Source organism: Rhipicephalus sanguineus, chromosome 8, assembly GCF_013339695.2.
Source record: "Rhipicephalus sanguineus isolate Rsan-2018 chromosome 8, BIME_Rsan_1.4, whole genome shotgun sequence".
Classification (NCBI taxonomy): domain Eukaryota; kingdom Metazoa; phylum Arthropoda; class Arachnida; order Ixodida; family Ixodidae; genus Rhipicephalus; species Rhipicephalus sanguineus.
This window is the reverse complement of record NC_051183.1, coordinates 54,820,184-54,836,351: the sequence shown is the minus strand read 5'-3', so window position 1 is coordinate 54,836,351 and position 16,168 is coordinate 54,820,184. Positions and strand designations below refer to the sequence as shown.

General features: G+C 44.6%; 1 long non-coding RNA gene across 1 annotated transcript in view; it reads left to right on the top strand.

Annotated features, from left to right (window-relative positions):
* The window catches only part of LOC119401928 (uncharacterized), a 105,225-nt gene that overhangs the window by 729 nt on the left and 88,328 nt on the right, over positions 1 to 16,168 (top strand). The window lies entirely within an intron of this gene.

Genomic DNA, 16,168 nt, shown 5'->3' with positions numbered 1-16,168 from the left:
AGCCATGACCGTTCTGGGAAACTCGCGCGTGTCTTATATCAACCGAGGAAGAGGTGAAAGTACGGCCTCGAGGCTTTTGCGGGGAAGCTTTTTTTTCTGCCACTGAAAGCTTATCGAGGGCAGCAGGCCAAACATGTGAACGGCATGTAGTTGAATTAAGCGATAGAGCCGTGTGCTTCTGCTAGTAGATTCCAGAAGTCATGACATCAACACCCGTGTTATCTGCAGCACGTTGTCTCCCTCAGCATTCGGGCATTGGAAGATGGTTACGTGGTAGCTATTACAAATGAAAGATCCACGCAAGGAACCGGCCCGGAGCTCTGGCGAGCACTCCTCTTGTTCCTCCAGGACCCGGCGGCACCACCGGTCGGCGATCGGCTCCGCGACAGCCTCAAGATTCAAGAAGCCTCCACTTAGCTGCCTCCAGAACGTCCTTTAATAAAGCAGAGGCAGCTCTACCACTTCCTTCTACTCTAATACACCCCCCCCCCCTTTCTTTTTCTACCGCAGCGCCTTCGGCGCATTTGAAAGTGGAATAAACGTGGTTTCATTCATTCATTCACGCAAGAAATAGAAAGAAGAAGAAGAAAACTTTTATTCCTTTCCGGCAGATTGCTGGGCTGGGCTCCCACCTAGGAGCTAATGGAGACACCGTGTCTCCTGGCAGCTTCCTCGGCCTGCTGGATCGCCCAGAGTTGCTTGTCCAGGCCAGAACTGAGCAGCGTATAGTCCGCCAACGCTCCCGAAGGCCTTCAGAAACAGAGGAACATATCGATAACACTGTACCAGTACAAGAAAGCTTAGTCTGCCATTGCGTAAGTTAACCAACGCGATGCATTGTGCGCGTTATCGAGTTCTATTTCGTAGGTGATACGATCACAATTTTCCACGGCCGGCATAATATCTTTCGTAACGTGACTGGAGTCCTTAATCTGTATGACATACATTTCAGCGATTGTTTACCATCCGTAGTCCTTGTAGCAGACGCCAGGGTGCTACGTGACGTATCATTACATAACACGTGGTCACAGCAGAGAGTGAATATGAGCTTTATTTTGTTGACGAGGCCGTTTACGGTAGAAGGTGGATGGTCACCGTATTCAAAGCATTCCGTGGACTCGGGCTGATACCCTAGCCCTGTTCGCCAGCTGGTTCTTGGGACTCGGGCTTTCAGCTGTATCTCTCACTGCTGTTCGATTGGTGATTGGATGGGTGTTGTCTGTGGATTCTTGGGGCATTCCCGGACCATGCGGTATAGAGTGTGTTCGACTTTCAGAACTTGCACTCTGTTGCGAAAGTTCCGGGACACATCACGCCGTAGGCTCCCGCGTAGGTAATTGCTCAGTTGGCGTAGTGTGCTGGCTTCTTCTCTGGTAAGTTTGAAACGCGCTGCTGTCCTAAGATATCAATATCTGAAACCGTGAGAAATACACTAACGCCGATGAGATCTAGTGAATTGCTTAAAGTCACCAATACGCTTCCCTGTTGCATGAAGAACATCGCCTAACCATCTCGCGAGCTGTCAACCACGTGTTCTCTTCGCATTCCACCTTGACAAGCAGCAATCTACTCTATACTGAACCGGCAGCCTTGCATGACGTGACCAAAATGAGTAAGTTTGATTCTGGTCACCTTAGCTTCAAATTAAAATTAGGGATTAATCTCTTCTATGAGCGAAATATTAGCTTCTTTCGCATTCTTTCTCTATTCCATCACGGAATTCCCCTGAAACCGGCAAGTTACGCATGGCGGACTCTCGGCAGGTGGCGCCATTCTACTTCCTGTTTCAAGTGCACCTGGTCCCCCGTATGTCGGTGCGCAAGGCAGCCATTTTTGTTTACGTTGTACGCATTTCTCTCTGTCACGTAGCTACCGGAAGCCACAAATTAAGTGACACGCTTACTACACCCGGCCGGCCGTTACGGTGACCGCGTTCTCGGTATCCGTGTTGCCTGTTCTTCTTTCTAATTTCGCGTTTACGTGTTTGTCCACCATGTTTGTGCTCCCGTTCGTGTACGTTCCGTAGTGATACGCGTGGGCTCGTTTTGCTCGCCCAACTTTATAACTCTGTGAACTGTTTGCAGTGTATGCCGCTCGCAGGGATATCACGTGTGTGCCGATCGAAATTGGTGTCTGCACAGAGTAGGATGTTTGGCGCGAAAGGTTTGATTCGCTTTGAGTCCCGCGGCACTGGTTCGTGAAGCATGGTAACTGCAGTTGTTGACTCAGCGTTTTGTCGCAACGTTGACTGCACCGTGATCATCGGAAGCACGTCTCACGAAAGGGTCTCTTAACCATGCGTGAAATTGTAAGTAAGAAGAATGATGTCCGTGTGCTTAGAGAAGGTTCATTGTGCTTTGTCTTTGAGTCCTCTCCAATTTCCTGTGAAACTAGCAAAAAATAAGGACATCACTTGGACAACTACTTAAACACGAGTTGGAACTATCGAACTTGTGTGAAACGTTTTTTGTCCACTGTGACACAATCAGTTATCTGTGAACAGCTCAGCACGCATTCGTTTCTGATTTTTGTGTATGTTCCCATGACTGTTCACGCTTGTGTGATATTCCACCTTTACGCTTGTGTGATATTCCACCTTAGGACACTTTTTTTCCTCTGTTTCTCTTTCGTAAATAATGAACATTTTTTCCACACTGTTCTGTTATGTCGTTGTGGATTTGTTTTTACAGCGTTGTGTACCCTCACTATCTTAATTTTTCGTTGTTACATTTCAAATTTTATTTGACAGCTATAAGAATAAAAAACAAGGTGGCAAAAGCAGCCCTAAAGAAGGCTATACTTGTAACCTAAAAACGCTGTTTTACTTTGTTCAGCGGAGAAGAGTTACTACTGAACTCGAATCCTTCCTTTTGCTGAAGCTCGCCAAGACGCGTGGGGCCTCAGTCCAGTGAGACTTCACAGATTACTAAGTGTTATCAAGTAGAACCTATTCCCCTTCAGTCCCGAGAAAAAGAATACAATATCTATATATTCTGCTAGGAACGTAGGGCATTTCGCCTTGGTAATTGCAAACGGCAGTGTCTATCACTAGCTTAAAGGCAACAAGAAGGACGAGTTGGTATTTCTTCGTGGTGAAGAAGTAGGGCAAGAACCTAAGACATTGACGCAAGAATCAAAATTTACGTATCTGGTGTTGTTCTATCCTTCCTTGTGTAATATACACATATCTCTTAGATTATTATCCCGCCTGCTGAGAGAACAGCTGTTTGTCCGGGATATTCTGGCAATCTATATATACAGGCTGTACTTCTGCAAAGGAAGAAAGCCTACTCCTCTTACTGGAGTGGTGCCAAATTCTTTCTCTACGCGAAGTGTGAAACCTTCCATTGTTGTTTTCTCGCTTGTCCGTGGATTCTTCACAGCCTAATCACATACACGCGTAAGTGACCACGTGTTCTAGGCCATTTTGTAACAAGCCAACTTCGTAGTCGACAAAGACATTTTATTTCTGCTATGACTTTCCTCGTGGTGCTCGAAGCATGTGACACTATGTTCCGGATAGGGCTAAATATACAGCCAAGTGGACATCTGTCATTAAAATCTGATTTTAATTCTGACGAATCCTGCGAAATAACTATACACAGCTCCGCGAAGACAGCATCGAAGTCAAAAACGGCGCTGGCTTTGCTGTCTTAACAATATGGCAGCTGAACAGAATGGCTTCAAACTCTTCGGGACGGTCGCTGGCCCTCGGGAAGACGTCGCCGTAGCTTATTACGCACTTAATGTAACCCATGTTGAATCTTCCGAAGGTCTGATCACTAGAGCAAGTACAAATATGGCGATCTTGTGGACTACCTTAAGCTTTCTCTAGTTGGCGCAAGGTGGCGCCGCGCGTTCTAGATGCGTTCCGTTACTACAACGACTCGGGCTCAACGCTATATTCTAAGCAGTCAATGCAGATTATCTACGATGTCGTCCAGAATTGAAACACAGCCATTTTCGTGTCAGCTGACACGATATCGGTGGCCAGACGAATAACTGCGTTACCGAAAGCATCTAAACAGACCGGCTTCGTGCACAACCAGAACAATTCCTTACGGTTGATATTGTTTCACGTATTTACTTGGTCACTGTGAGGTCAGTACCACTCTTTGTCGACACCATGATGCACAAGCTATTTTGCAGTAGCCAGATTTAGCACGAAACAATTTACATTGTTTTTACAATTGGACACCATGTTATACAGGTTCAGTGACCCTTATGAAAATGGTGATGTCCTGGAAGTGTACTGTATGGTTCCCCGAGGCAGCATGAGGACACAACCTGTATGTCTCCCAGATGTCGCGATTTGGCCGCTTACTTTCTGTGTCCTCCAAGTGTCCGTCCTGTATGTGTCCCATTTGTGACTGTCCTGTATGTATCCCATATGTAACCGTCCTTTATGTCTCCCAGATGTCGCGATTTGGCCGCTGACTTTCTGTCTCCTCAAAGTGTCCATCCTGTATGTGTCCTAGAAGTAGCCACCTTTTACGCAGACCAGAAATTAGGCCATTGCATTGCCTATATGATGCAGCATATTACGGCTGCTATAATTTGGATGTACACGCATACAAAACTCTGCAATATTACTCATTTATTATCATTTACACTGTACAGTTTAGAGCACTTCATAGACAATATTCAAACTGGCAACGTACATATGTCGGCGGTTGAAGAAAAATAAGATTAACAGATCAGCCTTAACCCCGTAACGCCTCAACACATCATTAACATTTTAAAAGGTTTAACTTGTTCTGCATCTTTTTTGGTAATGAAGAGTACATTCATTTCTGAAAAACGCAAAAACAAATGTTTTAAGAACTCATCATGACAGCAATTTATGACCAAGAGGCACTTCACAAGGCATTATAAACACTATGGGCTTCTTAGATAAGCTTTGCACACCTAAGTGTATCAGAGTGACTTGTTGGGCTTCATGGGTTAATTACAAATGTATGCAACCTTCTAGAGTGGAAGAAGTGGAACAATCATAACTTCACAAAAAACTCAGAATAAATACACAAATAAAAAATACTGCAATAAATGAGGAATGTGACAAACGTCAGTGCGCTACCCAGAGCTGCTCACAATAAATGCATGCTAAAATTAAATACTGCAATAAATTAGGAATGTGGCAAACACAACATCAGTGCACTACCAGAGATGCGTGGTTGGCACCAAAATGCCATACTTAGCATGCATAATTTAAAGCAAACTATAGCCCACACAAAAGTAGTACACTGTAAGTCACCCTTGACTGCTGAACCGAAGGTCACGCGATCAAATCCCGGCCGTGGTGGCCACATTTTCGATCGAGGAAGAAATGCTTGAGGCCCATCTACTTAGATTTAGGTGCACCGTATAGAACCCAGGTGGTCGAAATTTCAGGAGCCCTCCACTACGACGTCCCTCATAATCATATTGTGGTTAAATCCAAACACTTATTATTACTATACTTCACACAACTAAAGCAAGCAGACAAAACAGTGTAGTTTAGAAAATGTCGCCACCATTCATCTCCCCATGCCGAGACTTACATTTCAATATTTCAGAATGCCTTCTGTAAGTTATCTATAACAAAGTTAAATATGATTAGGCATCATAGCAGGACATCACATGATTGCACTTAGGAAATGAATTTCCGGAAGACAATGGAATATGTATGATTAGAAAAGCATTATTGCAGTTCCCCCTGCAATAATGCCCTCGTGGCGCTGCAGGTACTTGTATAAATAAAATAAAAATATTGACTCTGATGAAAAAAAAAAATATTACGAAATGTACGGTGAAATGTACGAAATATTAAGGTGAAAATAAAATAGTGAATTGATGCACTACTGCCTTATCACAAAATTGAAAGTTCAATTTTAAAAATGATAACTGCACATAAGATATGAATTAAAACATGACACACGAGTCGAGAGAGCCGCTCACTCAATAGATTTTGAGAAGACAAAATACAAAGCTAAGGAAGCAGCATTGACACATTTAGGATTGTGCTTTATGGTTGCATTAAAATTCAGCCCTGGGAAAAACATGAAAACCAACTTTGCAGGTAAGTTATGTGTCCATGGGGACACAAAGTAAGACATTACTGCTGTCAGCCACCCAATTAACTAAGATTAAATAATGAAATTTTTAGTGACTACAGCAAGCGGGCATCTTTGTATTGAAAAGTTGGAGGCAGTCGTGTTTCTACACAGTTCCACTTGGAAGAATTCTTCTGTATGTCTGTGCTGCGAGATATCCCGCTGCAAAGTTTAATTGTGGTTTGCATGATGCAAGGCGGTGAGGATCAGCAAAATATTACTCCCTGGTGTGACGAGCAGTCACTGCTTGCTATCACCAGCATTAAACCTGGCACATCAGGGAGGAGCTTTGTGCCAGTGCTCAAGGTCCTGCATGTGCAATGATGCCAGCCGGAATTAAACTTTGCAGCAGGATATCTGAGCCCAGATATGCTAGAAGAATTCTTTGAAGTGGAATCGTGTAGAAATGCAGCTGGCTCAAACTTCTTAATACATACATGCCCGCTTACTGGAGTCACTAAAAAAGTTCATTATTAAATCTCAGTTAATTGCACGGCTGACAGCGATAATTATTGTCCCACTTTGTGTCCCCCTGGATAATAACTTATCTGCAAAGGTGGCTTTGACGTGACTTACAGTGCGGACTTTTTATAAGAAAAACAAAAAACTTAATTTTGAACACCCTCTACATGTGAGCTACTTGAATACAGCAAACAGGTGGTTGAAGTGCCCACTCCGCTGTTCTCAGTGCAGTTCCCCTTGTACAGGAAACAGAAGCCATGCGCAGCTGCTGTACATCAGCAACGAACTTGTCCATGAGCCACCATTGATGACAGGCTTGTCCGGATTTCTTTCACACTCACTTTGTACAAGGAGCACGTATAGGCTGCAATGGAAACAACAAAATAACAATTTAGTGACACTAGTGTCTGTTAGCAAAGCTGAATTCCTCACACGTTCTTTTTTAATTGATCTGGAACATTGTTTTAGATAAGTTTAAAACAAGCAGGTCGTACAGAAACTAGAGAAGTTACAAGAAAAACTTGTTTGATGCATTCTTGGTGAACACAGTCGCAACCTTATGAAAGCATATGGAATTTCCACATCGCAGATGTGTAAAAAATATGCTTGAATATTGCTCCTGCATAATGCAGGGTGCGCTAGGGTGTGCTTTCTCTACAGTACATTCGTACCCTGAAGCCTAAAATACAAAAGCAGTAGTCACGAAATGTTTCACAAGAGCTTAACGTACAGTATGTTCCCATCATGCTGGAATTGTGTTCTTAGTTCTGTGTGGGTATAGATGCAGTGCACGGCCACCATATTCAGTGGCACCTGACTCCACTCAGTGAGATATACATAAAAGGAATGCTCCGAAATAAATGCAATAAAATGCGTGTTGTGGAAGAACTTTTTATGCTTTTGATGTCGAGGATCTAACCTTACCATTTTAGCTTGCTCACGTACTAACGCAACGTTACAGCTCTTAGGAAAAGATGCCCCCTGTTTGCTGTATGTGTCAACCACGTGTAATTGAAAGTTCTGTGCGTGAGTAATATCATTGGCTGCTATCGGTAAATTCTGTTCTTGCAGCTAGCCAAACCTATGTGTGAGTATGCATTCACACAGGCACATTTGTATTCCTGTAGCTATATTATGATACTTATACGATGTGTTCCTTAAAGGGAATGCAATGCAATATGCACCATATGAATATTTTATTTATTACACAAAAGCACAATAGCACTGCACATACATGATATTATGCACATTCATCATGTATCCATTGCAGGTAACATGTAAAATTAAATTATGTCTGCTTGCAAACACAGCTAACGTAGCTTTCTTCAGGCTGCTCACATTGGGACGATTATATAATGTCAGAAATTGGTTTCACTCTACTATTGTAAGCTGCTAAATTGCGGTCATTAGTTTCAATGATTCTGGTTGGCTAAAAGAGCAATACTCCTCACTAATGCATCACAGGCTGTCTAATGGCCATGTGGAGAAAAAGGTGGAAATGCTAAGACTTACAAGGCACCAATCTTGAACCACATGCCATCCCAATAAAGCATGCAGGCTTCTGCAACAATCTCTGGCAACCAGAATCCTGGAAGCTATTGACCACAATTTAGCAAATACACAATAAACATTCGATGAACCTTATTTCTGAAGTTGTATAATCGTTTCAATGCCAACAGCGTGAAAAAAACACAGTCTAGATTTGTTGTGTTCTCAGATACAATACATTGTCTAATTTTACATTTGAACAGCAACACATGCATGACTTATGCATGCATACCGTGAAGTATGTATAACATTATTGCGAGTTATGCGCAATAAATAAGATGTTCATATGTTGCACATACCACGGATCCTTTTTAACATCTGTAGCGCATGCCTAGAGAATTTACTTTATCCGATAGACCGTTAAGCTTTTCATCTACCAGAAAATGTCACTGGAGGTGGTGGTACAAGCTGTTTATAATGTCCGTACCCGTACAAGTAAGTGTTTAGCGAAGTTTTAACGCCAAGGTGGGGCGAGGCGCATACAATTCTTAATAACCAGAACAAAATAACAAAAGCGAAACACGACAGAAACAAGCAGAATAAAAAAGTTGTGCTCGAACGCGTGGACTGATGCTCGAATTAGCGCTTGCACTGTTTAGGTGCGACAATTCTGCCCCAAATAGACATGAAGGATTCGCCGGAGTACAGTTCCAAGTTTAACGTACGGCTTCGCACGCACGGGTACCGGCCGCATCAGGCAACCTATGTTGCGGGTGAAAACATCGGCCGAATTTGACGAAACAGGCTGTATGAACACCTAAGCGTAAGCTTCGCGAGCCGTACCTAAGACGAAGCAACATGCTATTTCAAGATCACGCACACGCATCAACCCGAGTATCACGGCAGTTAAAGATACGTGCCAGCGCGGATGCATACACATGCACACGTTTGACCACCCGCAAGGAGGAAAACACATCTCTCTGATAGTAGTCAAAACATTGCTATTATAACGATCCTGTAGCTATTGAAAAGAGTACGCGCAGCATATGGAACTGCCGTAGAAGAGTTCAGTGCGCTAAAAAAGTGAGCATGAATTACTAACAGGTCCAAGCATACGCGCCTTAGGCACGATCGACGCTTACAGCTAACAAACGCCGTCTTCGCCCATCTATTAAGCCAAAATAGTAGTTTACCGCGAGCGGGGCCACCCTCCAACACCACTGCCGTCAGAGGAGGGCACCGCCACAACTCTGTTCAAATCCCCCGCCGAATCACAGCCGCGCATGCGCACTCTCCTTTACGCGTCAAACAAAAGAAAAGGCTCGCCCGCGCTTAAAATCACACAAACGTGCCTTGATCCTGGTGAAATGATAGACACAAACAAGCTCGCTACGTTAATAAGAGCTCATTTATCGTCTACTGGTTAAGAAAAACTTGGTTAACGGCGTTATTATCGCGCTCTCGCGCTGACAGCAGCAACGTGGTACATACCTGGTGAGTGCTCCACGATATGAAGCAGCCGGTCTTCGCTTGAGTATAGCGCATCCTCGTAATAAGCAGCACCGGCAGAACACACAGGACGAGCACAAGGCGCAAGCACACTTCAAACAAGGGAAAAATTCACTCAAACTCGGCCTGCTCGGCCCTTCGCGACGCGGCGAGGCAACGTGCAGCAACCGCAAAACAAGAAAAAGTGATACCACGTGGTATCAGCCCCGCAGACGTATACCGCATTTGCGCATCGCGCTTTCTAACTAAAAACCTGAATTTACGCTTTCAAATATTAAAAAAAATTAGGTAAATATAATGTACATAAATAGTTGAGGCGTACAATGTCTTGACCTCGGAAAAAAAAAAAAGTCGAAATCTAAGCGCGCGAAATTTGAAAAAATTTTGAACACATGAACAACGATGCTATTAATCGCCACAAAACGTTCGTGTGTCGCGAATTAATGTTATACAATTAGTGCAGATGTCTACACGCGAGATTGTTATGAGAGAGAGAGAGAGAACAAAACCTTTTTAATGAAAACCAATGGTTTCCTTGATTGTGGGAGGCGACGACGGCTAGTCGGCCAGGAGCCCCTGCTCCTTGGCGGCTGCCTCTGCCCGCCCCGTGATCCAGACCTGCACGCCAGGGTCGGAGCTGAGCAGTGTGGCCTCCCACTGCTGCGTAGTGGTAATTTGCAAGCCCTGTGGGCCACGATGCACAGGTTTACTGGGACAGCCCCAAAGCATGTGAAAAAGGTCGGCCCGGGGGGCCCGGCACAGCTTGCACTCAGGTGTAAATATAGTAGGAGAAATATATGAGTAGAGAATTGGCGTCGGAAACGAGCCCGTCTGGAGTTGCCTCCATAGAAGCTCCTGTCGTTTGGTTAGTGATTCGTTCCCTGGGGGATACTGAAGTCTGGCCAATCGATAATACTGCGTAATTTCGTGATACGTCACCACACGGTCGCGTGTCGACCACCCAATTTCCTCTATCTCGTTCCCCGTTCCGACCTGGGTTGGGCCATGGGCTCGGGAGGCGAAAGCTCGAGCCTGTCGGTGGGCGGCCTCATTACCAGGGAGTGAGGAGTGGGCTGGGGCCCATATAATTTGGACAGTGCGATGTTTAGTGTTCTGGTTCAAAATTTTGTTAGCTATTGCGGAAATGCGCCCTTTGGTATAATTGCGAATAGCGGATTTCGAATCACTGATTATGTATGTTGCAGCAGTGTTGCAATGATGGCGCTTATGTCAAACTAAAAAAGTATCAAATACAACTTTTATCCAGTATATATATATATATATATATATATATATATATATATATATATATATATATATATATATATATATATATATATATATATATACATAATTAGGTCCATAGCCAGGGGGTGGGGCCCGTGGGGCCCAGGCCCCCCCCCTCCCCGAAATTTTGGTGAAGTAGGTGTTTTTCTGAAAACGTCAAGGTTTTCATCAAGTGGGCCCCCCCCCCCCACGAAAAAAATTTCTGGCTACGGGCCTTATATATATATATATTAGTTTTTTCCACAGCCAGGACTTTTTTCGGGGGGGGGCTGGGCCGCCCCCCCCCCGAAATTTTGATGGAGGGGGTGTTTATTATATATACCCCCGAAATCATCAAAACCATCAAAATTTCGGGGGGGGGCTAGCCCCGCCCCCAAAAAAATATATATATATATTTATGTGTGTGTGTGTGTTATAATGCAAAAATTTTGGGGGTGGGCTTCGGCACCCCCAAACCCCCCTCTGGCTACGGCACTGACAAAAAATGTTTTTGTACTACCACATGTTACCCACTTATGAGCTCGGGTGCTCCTGCAGGTAACATATAGTTCGCTGCCAGGTAACATCCTGCCGTAAACATAAAGGACACATCCTACAGGATACAAGAAGGAATCCTTCGATAGGACGAGGAAGGGTTTCGTAAACATAAAGTAGCGTCCTGCAGGTCACAAAAAGGAAGAGGAACCATAAAGGTCATGTAGGACGTCAATGGGAAACAGAAAGGACATTTCCCGGACATCACCATTTTCATACGGGGAACAAGCATGTTGCGTGCCATATTCCAGACAAGTGCCTTCGAACTTAATGATGCTTTAATTTGTTTGTTGCGCCGCATATCTTCCTCGACATTCCGCGAAACGGGGCACTTTCTCACCGTGTGCAGCCGCGTTAGACGCAGCCTAATTTCCAAGAAAACTTAGCTGACGACGAATACGCTTTTTCTTATGCTTTCCTCTACCGCAGATGACACTTTCGCTTCCAATTCGACGCCTTGTTGAAGTGGCTCAGCGAACAGTCTAGTTGCGTGACCTTTTCGGAACAAGTGAAGCTACGAAGATAGTTTGAAGTGAACGACAACGTGTGGTGTCATTCTCTCTTCGTCCTTGTTGTGCGCGCTCTCGTTTACTTCAAGACTATGCAACACCAACTAGCCCAACGTCGTTCCCTTTTGCTACGAAGATAATAAGGACGCTTTGTTTGTTGGCCCGCGTGCCTTCATTGACCCTTCACGAAACCTACCACACCTGCATCATTCGACGTCCTTCTACAAGCCATTTTCCAGCAACCCGACTTAGCAAACGACGAAGCCTTTTTTTCTCGTTTGAGAAGTAGACTGTAATTTTGCCTCGCTTCACACCACAATGGAACACGACAGCGCCTACCGAGAATACCGCCTTGTACATCGACTGAGAGAACAAGCATGTTTCACGCCATATTTGGAACGAGCAACTTCGAAGATAACGACGACGCTTTTTTTCTATAAGCATGCCTGCCTTGACCGTTCGGGAAATAGAGCACGCTTAGGCCTCGTTCGACGCCATGTTAGACTTCTTCGACGCCATGTGGCCAACCAGACGACATTGACGATGGCTTTCTTTTGTGGCACGCTCGTCTTCGACCGTACCGAAGCAGACGACACTCTTGCATGTCGAACGAATTTCGTCTGCTCGACTTTGCATGTGTACTATATACCTGTACCGGCGAAGTCATGCATGTGTTTCGAGGCTAACGGCTACCTGCCACCGTTGTAAGTGGCAATGACAGATGGAACTTTGTACAGCTCCAATTACGCCGTCCTTTACTGTTCCTTTTTTTTCTGTCGGATAAGCTTCGCTTCGCCTTTCAACCCCCGCTCTGTCCTTTGACCGCCATGCGCCACCTTCCATTCATAAATCACGACGCTTCGTTCTGCAAAACTAGCGTACTCGGCTATGGCTAGCTGTCTTGTCTCTGAAGCAGAAGCCCTGACTCGGTCAGAGTGACAACAATAGCGCTCGAGATGGTAGCTCGTTAAGGACAGGAACAGAGGCGCCGACCGCAGCGACGCCTCGAGTCATGCCGGCTCATTATCATTTTCGTTTGTCTGCCCTCCTGTCTTCCGCTGTCCAATCTTCCTTTCTTTTTTTTGCTTTTCGAGTCCGCACGTTCAGCGAATGGCAGCTTTGTATTCTCCCCTTTCTTGGCAACACTGCTCCCACTTTCAAAAGGCTAGCCTGCCGATTTCCGCACGAGCCGTACTTGGTATAGGTTGCTTTTTGTTCCAACGTTTTGCTTTCAGTGACAAAATCAATAACGTAGGCACGCCAGCAGTCGAAGTGCATGCGACGGTGAGGTTAGAGGCATCTGTTTCGAGGGTACCTTGAGGAGGACAGTAGATGTATACAATTTGTATCTTTGTGGTCAACAGCGGTTCTTTCGAAGAACGGAATCTCGCTTTCAATAGGTTTCCGGTTGTGGCTCTTTCTTTAATTACTTTTTTTAAGTTCTCGATCGCCACATGCTGCTCTGCTCCAGTGCAGCCCTTTTTTGTTTTCTCACAGAGCAATAAACGTAACAACCGAGGGTCGACCTGTTGTTCTGTGCGCCATTGTCGTATAGAAGGCGGCCTTCGGGGCTCGCTACACAACTTCCGTTGAAGGCTTGCCAAATGATATACGCGACTGGTTCTGTGGCGAAGTCGCTCCCGTTAGGTCAACGCGTTATTACCAAGCCGCAAGGTGTGTACTTGTTTGAACGCGCGACTGAGTTTTAGGAGGTACGCGCTAATTGCGATTGGCAGAGCTGTGCACTTTTTTTTCTTTTTTGCGGAGTTTATCCGTAAAAGCTCTAAGTAATAGGAGCCTTTATATAGGACAATACTCAAAGCACTTCATGACCCACTAAATGTTAATATTACGCAACGGTATTATGCGTCATTCAATGATTATTCATCGGCATACAGACGAACTTCCTCCTCCCTCCCACTCATGATCATTAAAAAAGCTGTAAGCACGATTTCATGATCTACCTGTCAAGCTTATCGGATGCTTGCGACTTTGATCTACTGATGCTGCCCACCTGCTCCTCATGGCAGCCTGGCCAGATTTTTTTAATGCATCAACTACGTCCTTTGCAACTTTGGCTGCCGACCAGCAGTACGGAAACTTCTAGTGACCGAAACTAATGGGCCGCCAGTAACAAAACTATACGACTTCAGTTCGACGAGTATATAGATACACTTTGTGCACAACTGGCATTGCTGTGTCCTCTGTAAATAAGAGATATATCCTTTCTGTTTCATCTCATCTGTGGTGTACAGTGGCGTAAATCCATAAAAGTCCCAAGGGGGCACACACGTCGTGTGATGGCGGCCATTTTGTTTTCATAAATATGTCTTACTTTTAATTATATCAAAACTAAGATTATGCTTTCGAATGAAATTTAAAAAAATAACGGGCGGAAGCAGCCAATAGTATAAGCGCACGTTGCACGGTCAAGTTTGTTTCTAAGCGAACACGTAGGTAGGCTCTAGCATATTCCTTGATATGTAGTTCGGGTTAAACCATAAAACAGAAATGCTAGCACTTATTGCGATTACGCGTAAAGGTGCAGCTTTTCTTCAACGTCAGCTCTATTCCCTATAGCCTGGCACTATACCCCTGGAAACTTTCTTATAAAGCATGTTTACGTTCATCGGTAACTCTAAAAAAAATCAGTGATAGTCGAGCAATCGGATTTATACTTCATTGTGAATGGTTTCCAACAAATATTCGACCTAAATAACAGTAGATGATTGGGGATTCTCTATTTACTTTATTTATTTGGAAACATTTCAGGCACAGAGTGAGTCTTGGATTTTGCATTTTAAAGCCCAGCATAATAAATATTTGCGGCACGTCAGATGTAACCAATATCATTTCACAAAGCTCGTGCTCTACAGTGCTTTTTGAAACGACAAGCAGCTTTTTTTTTTAAATATATTTTGTTTCTGCTCATTGGAAGGGCTTCAGATTTCAGAGTTGCTTTTGCGGTGAATGCGCTGTCCTTGTCTGTCAAGAAATTCAAATATAAAGTTTGAAAGATAAATCTCAAGGGCTACACTTGCAAGGGGTGTCCCCCCCACCCCATCCTGAACACAAGGGGGGTCCGGACCCCCCCTCCCCACCCCTTCCATGATTTACGCAACTGGTAGTGTATACTTTCAATGTCGTAAGGAAGGCGGAGGCGACGAAGCAGCGTCTCAATGAAGCTATGATTTTACCGCTCTTCATATTTTGTACGCACTTATTCTTATTTCTCACAAACTAATAAATCGGTCAGCATGCGTGCATTCCACGCTGCACGAAAGGAGCATCCGAGACCGTGGTTTCCCTCCTTAGAACTCAACACTAATCATCAAACAAGCCTCCACCATGGCTTTCTGCATTAGACTTCGATGTGGGTCTTCACATCAGACTGCTATGAGTGCTTATAGATTAGATTAAAGCGTTGATGTTCATCATCTATCTTCAAGGCCGCTTTTATAGATTGGTCATGCGCATTTTCAGCATTATATACTTCATGTAAGCATCTACCATCGCTTCCCATATTGGTATTCGATGTTATCAATACAACATTTAACATCCATCTCCTGCCCAACATTCCGCATTAGTATCAACGTTTGTCTCAGATATGTATTAATATGGCTTGCCCGATCAATGTTCAGTATATAGTCTTCGACATAAGCCCTCGCATCAGTGCTCACCACGGATATCTCTGCATTATAGCCTTTAACATCAATCCCCACATCAGTGCATATCTCTGCATTAAAGTCTTCAAAATCAGTTCTCATATGAGTTCTCACCAGATGACTCAGCATTCTAGTCCCCAACATCAGTGCTCACATCAGCCTCCCCAGTGGCCTGTCTCCAAATTGGAGCTCGATGTCAGTCTTCGCACTAGTCTCTGCGTGGCTTTCCACATTATGTATAGAGTCTTCGGCATGCATCGTGCAAGAGACGTCTCTCCGAATGTCACGCGCGCGCGCTCTTACCACAGATCATATTTTTTTCCCGGCACCCATTTGTCTCTTTCGTATGGCTTGGCCGCTTGTTTTGTGTGCTAAACACGGTCTAATCGTCGTCACAAACGGCGCCTCCCGCTGGCAATTTCCCGAATCAAATAGAAACAAGAACTCTCATTACGCACAGATCCGCTCTTGGTCCTGACCACACGCTTTTAGAATAACAAAAAAGAACTATTCGGAGGCACGCGAGTGTCCGAACAGCAAGTGGAAGGTGGTGTTGCGGATGACGCGTTGGCCTAACACAATGGGGCAGCACAATAATGACGTCGAGCCGAGCTCCGTAGCA